The sequence below is a fragment of the Papio anubis genome, chromosome 12 (genome assembly GCF_008728515.1).
Source record: "Papio anubis isolate 15944 chromosome 12, Panubis1.0, whole genome shotgun sequence".
NCBI lineage: Eukaryota > Metazoa > Chordata > Mammalia > Primates > Cercopithecidae > Papio > Papio anubis.
The window spans coordinates 6,110,594-6,118,566 of NC_044987.1; the positions used below are offsets into that span (position 1 = coordinate 6,110,594).

The window sequence follows — 7,973 nt, forward strand, 5'->3', positions numbered from 1 at the left end:
TGCAGAGTGTTCAGTAAGTCAGCAGTTTCCTCAGATCTTCATGCAGAAATTTGATTCTACCACAGGGAGCACTGAAGCTGCTGACTTAGAAATCACACAGAGTAATTTAAACATTTGGCACATTTATTTGCATGCCAGAAATGTGTAAAAACTGCCCGGCTCTTGTCCATAACTCGTGGCTTATCGACTGAAAACGACCACTGGCGGGGTTTCCTATAGCTTAGGATTTGAATGCCTCATCTCCTTGGGACTCAAAGGAGTAAAACTATGGGCAAGAAGCCCGTTGAAGGGTAGGAAAACTGAGGCACAAAAATTTATTAAAAGATTTTTCTGCAATTATCCTGTTTCTTTTGATTCCAAATTCTACAATATTTCCAAAGGTCCTCGTAGCCTCTTTGTAAACCATCTCAGAAAAAGAAGCCAGGTTTTCATGAAAAAAAATGTTGTGGTCTGATTTATCTCATCCCAACATAGCAAGTGTCATAGGAGAAGTGGCTATGGGTCAGCAGTTTCCAATACAAATAATCTCTTCCTTTAAAAAGCAGATTTAAAAAAAAAAGTGTAAAAATTTATTTAATTAAAAAAAGAACAGAATATTACGAAAATGTGCAAGTTAACTTTCCCATACTACAGTTGGTCAAAAGGTAACCACTTAAACCATTTCTGTTTTTATTATTTGGTAGTTATTTACATATTTTATGTATTTCCACCTCTTGAAATATATACTTATATATACTTTTTGATATAATTACTTTAAATCATATCAATGAACCATCAGTACAAGACATAAAATGTGGCTCAATTACTCTACACCCAACCCCTTCAATTTCCAAATCTTTAAGTTATTTTTTTAAATTTTAGTTTTCTTTTAGCTATTATTATAACTTTAAATAATATACTTTAACTTTTATTTCTTGATTTATCATCTTTAGATAATTTATCTGATCTCATGTCATGTAAAATGTAGAAATTAGCACCCCCATATTTCTTTCTACTTTTTTTTTTTTTTTTTTTTTGAGACGGAGTCTCGCTCTGTCGCCCAGGCTGGAGTGCAGTGACGCGATCTCGGCTCACTGCAAGCTCCGCCTCCCAGGTTCACGTCATTATCCTGCCTCAGCCTCCTGAGTAGCTGGGACTACAGGCGCCCGCCACCTCGCCCAGCTAATTTTTCTTTTTTTCTTTTCTTTCTTTCTTTTTTTGTATTTTTAGTAGAGACGAGGTTTCACCGTGTTAGCTAGGATGGTCTTGATCTCCTGACCTCGTGATCTGCCTGTCTGGGCCCCTCAAAGTGCTGGGATGACAGGCGTGAGCCACCGCGCCCAGCTCTTTGCACCTTTTTCCATATATCTCCACCTACTAATATCATCATTATATTTACATTTCATTTTGTAACCAAAGTTAAGCCATTCATACTTTGACTGTAGGTTGATTCTAAAAATTAAAATCTCATTTAAGATACTTATGTATTCATATTAAGATTATTCACCACAGAACCAACTTGTATAACTAGACTTTACAGAAAAAGGTATAAATATGTGTCACTAAACTTGTGTACTGATAAAAAATACTCCAAGTTTTAAGGTCAAGTGGACTCTCTTTCTTGTACATTATGAATTGGTTAAAATCAGACCACGTTCTAGTTTTTTTCATATTACTTTCTTTCATAGTTTTTTGTTTTCCCTGGTGTTTCTAATAGCTTTTCTTTCTTCTTGTTAATTGAAGCAGTTTATGGCCTCACCTGTCATCTAACTTTTTAATAAGTATTTGCTATGGGATAATCTACCTTCTTTTAAAGACAATAGACAATTTGCTGTTCTAATTTGGATGACTTCTTTTAATACCTCTTATATATCTGTCTCTGGGATAAGGTTCACTGTTACCTGGATTTCATTTTCTTTTCTTTCTTTGTTTCTATTTTCATTTTGTTAAACAACATCATCTTATTTCTTTAGACCTTATGGAAGGTAAACTTTCATATTCACTGTGGGTCTTAAAATGTTTGCATTTTATTCTACTAGATTGATGGTTTAAGAACAGAATTTTAGGTTCAAAATTATTTTTCTTCAAAAATTTAAAGATATAACTGTCTTACCCCTTAGCATCCAGTGCTGCTAATGTAAAGGCTGATGCCAATCTAATTATTCTCATTCTTTTGTAGGTGACTTTCTAACTTTTCTCTAAAAGCTTTTTGTATTTTCTCTTATCCTTGGCTGAAACTTCAGTTTTAAGATTGGTGATTTTCTTCAGCTCGCACAAATTTTCTTCTAATATTTTTCCCTATTATTTTCTCTCTTTTTTGGAAACTTCATGAAGGGAATGTTGGCTATCCTGGATTAATCTTCTATGTCTCAGCTTGTATTATTTCACATTTTGTATTGCAAACTTTTGCTCTTTGTTCCAAGAGACTTCTTTGACATATTTTTCAATCATGTTATTGAATTTTTATTGGGCAACTCTGTGTTATTTAGTTTCAACAATTCTCTTATTCACTACTCAATTGTTGAGTAAATGTTTGTTGAGCCCTTCCTTGCTCCTTACTGTGTGCCAGGCACTCTTCTAGACCTGAGGAAAAAGCAATGAGTGAACCCACAAAGTCTCTTTCTGCCCAATGAGAGGGAAGACACACAGTGAACAAACGAGCAAGTAAACACAAGGTATGTCAAATGGCGATAAGTGCTATGGAGAAAAATGAAGCAGAGTAAGGTGAGTAGGGAGTGCTGGGGATGGGGATGGAGATTTTATTTTATATAAGATAGTTCGGCAAGAACTCATTAACAACTTAACATTTTCATATGACCTTCGTGAAGTGAGGGAGAGAACCATGTGGAACTGCAGCCGGAAGAGGAAGTACAAAGACCTTGAGATAAGAGTTTCCTTACTCTGTGCTCCTTTTCCATAGTCTTCCAAAATGGCATCTTGGGAGATTTTTAATGATATCTACGATTTTAAAGATACTCATGTTTTGTTGCATTGGAGACTGTCCTCGAATCCATTTGTAACTAACCTCAGCTCTAAAATAAAGCAAAACATATCCATATTTTCAACCAAATAAACCTATACTGAGAAGTTCCTAAGAACTTAGGCACCAAACAAAATGCTAAGAATATGAGGATGAGTAAAACATAGTCATCACTCTGAGTGTACACAATTAAGTAATGTGCACAGTAGTAATTGCTCATTGGATTTATCTATAGGGTCATCAAGAATGTTACTGTCTGATCCCACAGTGATGCTGCTGGTGATTCTCAGAAGGGTGAAGTCAGGCAGAAAAAATTCTAAGTGCAGAAGAGACAGAGACTGAAAAAGATTTTGCTGGCCGGGCGCGGTGGCTCAAGCCTGTAATCCCAGCACTTTGGGAGGCCGAGGCGGGTGGATCACGAGGTCAGGAGATCGAGACCATCCTGGCTAACATGGTGAAACCCCGTCTCTACTAAAAATACAAAAAACTAGCCGGGCGAGGTGGCGGGCGCCTGTAGTCCCAGCTACTCGGAGGCTGAGGCGGGAGAATGGCGTGAACCCGGGAGGCGGAGCTTGCAGTGAGCCGAGATCGCACCACTGCACTCCAGCCTGGGCAACACAGCGAGATTCCGTCTCAAAAAAAAAAAAAAAAAAGATTTTGCTATAGGATCAAGTTGGAGAGGGCATCCTAGATGGTAGTAGACATGTAAAACACCCACGACAAAGAAAAAATTCCTCGTTAAGGGTTTTTATTCCATTCAGTCTAGTTTCTGGAGGCCTGAGATGAGCTCACGCATAATAACTCAGTTTTCCCCCTGAGAGAGAGTCTGAGAAAGGAAGCAGTTACAAGGGAGCAGGGTCGGACAAGGATTGTCAGCAAATGGTCACTAATGTATGGCTTTCCTCTAATTTTTAAAAGACTATTTGCCAAGTGAGTGAGGCCTTAGATTGGAAGGGGTATGTGAGACATGGAACTCAGAACAGTATGAATAATCTAGAGTTTGAGGTCTAACGCTGGTGGATTAGCTTTGGTCAGATTATTCTCACATCTACCTGATTTTGAAAAAATTAATTATATGGCATTTCTAAATGCCATGAATATTGTGAATATTGTTTCGCATTGTGCCAAAGTTCATCTTCCTATACTTTCCATCAACTGGGCTTAGTTGGATGCTTTGAAAGAAAACACTTTCTCTTCTACATTACCACCTTTTACCTATTTAAAAGCAGCAGTAAAAGTCATTGTGGTAGTGAATTCCCAGATCCTTACTGGGATAGAATGATAGATGTTGTCTGGTCCAGTGCAAGAAACTTTTCTACAGCATCCCTGCTAGCTGGTCCTATAGCTCTGTTTCAACTTACACAGTGCTTTTCAGGCACTCACTTCTTTTTTGAATGGCTCCAAATGTTCAAAAGCTCTCTAAATGTTGAAAAGCACTTCACCATTTTGATTTGAAATAGGCTTCCCTGTAGTGTTTATCTACTGATCCAAGTCCTATGACACTTGTCTATTATGAGGCAATTTCAGTTCCAACAATGAAATATTATAACAGGCTGCTGCAATGAGACAAGGCAGGATTCATCTGAGCTATCATAAACAAAATTTCCAACTCTTTCATATGCAAAGTGTTCTTCTTTCAAAGCATTTTCTCTCTCTATTATCTCATTTTATTTTTCACCATCTCAATGAGAAGAGATCTTATGCTAAAAGCCCAGGCCAACAGTAGGGAGTGGTGCCTAGTTCAACGAGTACCATTGCTGTGTTTGGTAACAGTGACAAGGAGGGGAGAGAAGTAATAAAGAACAAAATGTCTCAGAAGATGTTCAGTGATCTGATGTCATCATTCTTTGGAATACTCCTTGCTGATACGTGGGAATATCAGCACCTACTGAGATAATTAAATAGCCAGGACTATTCCCTCTCCCCTCCTATTTTACACCAGAATCACAAGTTTCCAGGGTCAATGGAATTCATGATAAAAGTAAAACATCAAAAGCTTCTTGTATCTTCCCTGTGGATGTGCTTCAGAAGACTCTGGTGAGAGATGTCGAGTCTTTTTGAGATACCCAAATTGACAGACTCCGGAGATATGCAGAGATAAAATTCAAACCTGTGCTTAATCTCCTAGCATTTGTTAGTCTCAAGTCAGTTATGTTAGTAGCTTAGTTAGCCTGGGGGCAGGGAAGAATCCTTTCTTTCAAGCAACTGGCGTGAAAATTTTCTCAAGAATCCAGTTGTTGCCAGGTGCAGTGGCTCACACCTGTAATCCCAGCACTTTGGGAGGCCGAGGCAGGTGGATCACCTGAGGTCAGGAGTTCAAGACCAGCCTAACCAACATGGAGAAACCCCATCTCTACTAAAAATACAAAATTAGCCAGGCGTAGTGGCGCATGCTTGTAATCCCAGCTACTCGGAAGGCTGAGGCAGGAGAATCGCTTGAACCCAGGAGGCGGAGGTTGTGGTGAGCCGAGATCGCGCCATTGCACTCTAGTGTGGGCAACAAGAGCAAAACTCCATCTCAAAAATAATAAAAATAAAAATTAAAAGAATCCAGTTGTGCAGGACTGCATATGGAAGCTTTAGAAAACCCCATAAATGTTTCTATGAACTACTGTATCCGACCTGAGGAATTTCTTTATCTTCCAAATTGTGGGCAAATTGAATCCTCTATCCATTTTTAGAGACTACAGTGGAAAAACCTTGTCTCTTTGATGTGGAACACAAAATCCTACTGCTCTTTTTAAAACAGGAAAAATCAACATTTCTGTTTGAGTGTGCCTTTTACATTTCCTCCTAGTCTGTCTCTGGCTGGAGCCCTCTAGAAGGTAGAGACCTGCTTGAACTTCCAAGAGTCAATTTTCTACACCGGCAGCATAGCGGTCAGATGAATCTGGTGCAGGAGCACCTGTAAAGGTACCTGCTTATCCCTGGGGCTCAAAACAGGCTCTCACTTTCAGTAGGAGACTGGTGCCGAGTTTGCAGAAGCAGTGGAAGAAGAAGCCAATCACCCACCTTCTAATAAAAGATAAAAGGCATCACATGTCATTGTTTCAGGGAAAGAAAGAGGAACCAATTAGAGAGAAAACAAACCAAAGGATGAAGGGGAAGAGGAAATGCCTCTCATATGGAACAGACATGGAGGCAAAGTTGAGCAGGTAGGCAACTGTGCATTATGTGATTTATGTGTCAGATACTCCTCCTGGACATTCAAGAAATCGTCCATGCAATCCTTTACTTCTCAGATGGGACACCTTGCCCCCAAGCACACAACTAGTTAGTAAAACTAGAAATTAAATCTAGGGCTGATGATTCTTCTCATTACTAGAAAAGTTAATACGAAATGAAGCCGCTGTCCTGTGCTCAATTTCTGAATTACAGAAATACACGTGAGAATACCAGGCAGCTATATAAAAATACACTGCAGAAGGCCCATTTAATGATATTATAAGAAAAAAATAGGTTAAAATACCATGTATGATATAATCTATTTTATTTTGTATAATGTAAAAAATACCTATCTGCACAGAAAAGACAGCAAAGACACTATCCATCAAAATGTTATCGTTGGCTACCTCTGGGTGGGGAATTATGGGCGAATTTAATCTTCTTGTTTTGATTTTTTCATATTTCCCAAATCTGAAACAATTTACATGTATTAGTTTTAGGTTAAAGAAGAATGACTATTTGGAAAAAGAGATAGAAGGCAGAGTTGCTTTTGGATTAAAGATGGAAGTCCCTACATTTCAGTCTTGGAAAGTGATTTTAAAGGAAGTGTGTAATTTCAATATAAGTTATTCACCCTAAGCTTCTTTGAATTTTGATCGCCTTTAGGGCTGACTTTCTCCACAATCTAGACTAATATCAGTCCTTCTGAACCTCTCACATATCGGAAGATTTAGCTCTACTCTGAGCAAGGGGCAACAATACCTTTTCCACTGTTACTCTGTTTCTGTTCCTTTGGCTCTCTCTCTCTCTCTCTCTCTCTCAATCTCTCTCTTTTTCTTTCTCTCTCTCTCTCTGTTTTTTTTTTTGTTTTGTTTTGTTTTTTTTTGTAGACAGAGTCTCACTCTTTTGCCCTGGTTCCATCACAGCTCACTGCAGCCTCAACCTCCTGGGCTTAAGGGATCCTCCCACCTCAACCTCCTGAGTAGCTGGAACTACAGTTGACAGCCACCATGCCTGGGTAATTTTTGCATTTTTTTGTAGACAAGATCTCACCATGTTGCCCAGGCTGTTCTCAAATCCCTGGGCTCAAGCAATCCTCCTGCCTCAGCCTCCCAAAGTGCTGGGATTACAGGCGTGAACTATAGCCCCCAGTGGCCCTCTTTAAAAGTATCTGTTATCCAAACACCCAGAATTTCTAAAAACTATTTTTTGAAATGGCACCAAATATGATTAAAAGTACTGGACTGTATCACGTTGTGCCTTGGCCCGGGATGAGCTGTGATACAAGTTGCAAAAAACAGCCTTAATTGGGAGTTTAATTCCGTTAGATAATGAGCCAAATTCTCTCCAGGCACAAGCTGCTCCTTGGGAACAAGGTCAGTATCCCTGGCTATTCCGGATGCTTTCTGGTTGGTGCAAAGGTTGAGTTCAAGTTTATGTGATTTTCTCAGCTGGTTAAAAAAAAAGTGCCTTTTTTTTTTTTTTTTTTTAACATTTCCAGTTAAAAATACTGGAAACCAAAGTGTTTCTTGCCATACTCTATGCTTGTTCCAAATCAGGACTGGGATCCCATCTCTACATACGTGTACAACGTGAAAAGTTTCTCGTAACTGACAACCACTGATAAGAATGAGTAACATATTTCAGGTGTTTTTCAGTCTTGAAACTCGGAAAATAAGCTAGGTGGGCAATCAAACCCTGAAGTCTAGGTTCAGTCCAGAAATCACAAGTCAATTTTTTTTCTATTTTATTCCTCCTCAAGGAAAAATAACATGAGGGATGTATTGAGACAACTACTCAAATAGAGAAGGAAAAAGACACCAGATGTAGACTGAATTACCCAGATAAC

General features: G+C 38.8%; 1 long non-coding RNA gene across 9 annotated transcripts in view; it reads left to right on the plus strand.

The window, feature by feature from the left end:
- The window catches only part of LOC110741301, a 37,777-nt gene extending 30,808 nt beyond the window's left edge, over positions 1 to 6,969 (plus strand). For 8 of the 9 annotated variants that reach the window (XR_004177300.1, XR_002517304.2, XR_002517303.2 and 5 more), the window contains 2 exons: positions 2,549 to 2,654; positions 5,757 to 6,969. This is a non-coding gene — a long non-coding RNA (uncharacterized LOC110741301). The remainder of the gene's footprint in view (positions 1 to 2,548; positions 2,655 to 5,756) is intronic. The other variant, XR_004177299.1, reaches the window with a different exon arrangement.
- The last annotated feature ends 1,004 nt before the right edge of the window (positions 6,970 to 7,973 follow it).